General features: G+C 34.0%; 1 non-coding gene across 1 annotated transcript; it reads right to left on the reverse strand.

Moving 5' to 3' along the window:
* Positions 1–1,007: 1,007 nt before the first annotated feature.
* Positions 1,008–1,094, reverse strand: trnar-ucu (transfer RNA arginine (anticodon UCU)). The gene is given in 2 exon segments: positions 1,008–1,043; positions 1,058–1,094. It is a non-coding gene; the product is annotated as a tRNA-Arg (tRNA).
* Between the last annotated feature and the right edge of the window lie 568 nt (positions 1,095–1,662).

Below are 1,662 nucleotides of genomic sequence, written 5' to 3' on the forward strand. Positions count from 1 at the left end.
TCTATACTACCAGTGTACTAGTTGTACACTATAGTTTAGTGTACAGAAGTATACTTGATAGTATAATCATCTCTACACTACCAGTGTACTAGTTGTACACTATAGTTTAGTGTACATGAGTATACTTTTGAATATACTCATTTATATACTTCCATTGTCCTTGTACACTATAGTGTAGTGTACGGAAGTATACTTTTAAATATATTCATCTCTATACTACCAGTGTACTAGTTTTAGACTATAGTTTAGTGTACAGAAGTATACTTGATAGTATAATCATCTCTACACTACCAGTGTACTAGTTGTACACTATAGTTTAGTATACATGAGTATACTTTTGAATATACTCATTTCTATACTTCCACTGTCCTTGTACACTATAGTGTAGTGTACGGAAGTTTACTTTTAAATATATTCATCTCTATACTACCAGTGTACTAGTTTTAGACTATAGTTTAGTGTACAGAAGTATACTTGATAGTATAATCATCTCTACACTACCAGTGTACTAGTTGTATACTATATTTTAGTGTACATGAGTATACTTGAAAGTAATACTGTTTTTTATTATAGCCCAAGTTACTTTTAAACTACACTATTTACAAGGAAACCTCAAAGAAAATAAATCTATATTAAACATTGAATAATTGTTGTTATCTTGGTTGTTTGAACAAGAGCCGGATCGAGGAGTTACGAGCGAGTACTGGTGACAAAACAAGAAGAACAGAGAATGAAAAATGTTAAATAAAAGACTTCAGTCGTGCCAAGAGTGCATTGACCAATTTAGAATTGCTCAAGAGTTTCCACATTCTAAGGCGGTCACATGGTCTCCTCCTTATTCCAAAGGTCATGGACCTTCATCGAACTCCAAAGAGGAACAAATTCCCTCAGAGAGACTTTATTTAATTATAAATGGTTCAAAGAGTTGTTTTTCTAAACACATGTCTGACGAGTCACAGAGAAACTGGTCCTTCAACGACTTCCAACGAGGTCTGGGGACAAAAGCTCGACTCTGGTGGGACTCGAACCCACAACCTTTGAATTGCTGCTTCAAGCCTAGAAGTCCAACGCGCTATCCATTGCGCCACAGAGCCACATGTTGACTGACCCTCACCCTCGCCAACACGTGGAGATTCCACGCGTCTATATTTAGCTTCAGTCGAGGGGCCCGACCCCGTGACCCTCTGGTCCAGGAACAGTCCATTCCTGACGAATTATCAACTTCGTTTTTAAAGAATACTTTTGTTGTTTTATTGTGAAGTTTTCAAAACAATGGAACAACAACAAGTTTATGGCAATATTTAGGGTCATTTCAGGAAATAATATTGTTTCGAGAAAACTGATGGGTTTTGTTTCCCATCTGTATTTTACTTAGTTATGTTGGTAAAAAGAGAAAAAAATAAGATTAAAAACATAAACTACACAACAATAAACACAAATGAAAAATCCAATGTTAATTGTTAAACCTTCTCTTGTGTTTCTAGCTAAACAAAAAAGTGCATAAATATAAGTAATTAATTATATATTTATTTATATTCTGAATCTTAACAGAAATGTTCAATATTCCAGAAAAAGACACTAAAATAATCAAATTTTGAACACTTTAAAGGGTAAAATGTAGGGAATGTGTTTCAGGAATGTTCGGTAAATTAAACATAAAAC

Source organism: Callionymus lyra, chromosome 7 (genome assembly GCF_982586985.1).
Source record: "Callionymus lyra chromosome 7, fCalLyr1.hap1.1, whole genome shotgun sequence".
Taxonomy (NCBI): Eukaryota; Metazoa; Chordata; class Actinopteri; order Syngnathiformes; family Callionymidae; genus Callionymus; species Callionymus lyra.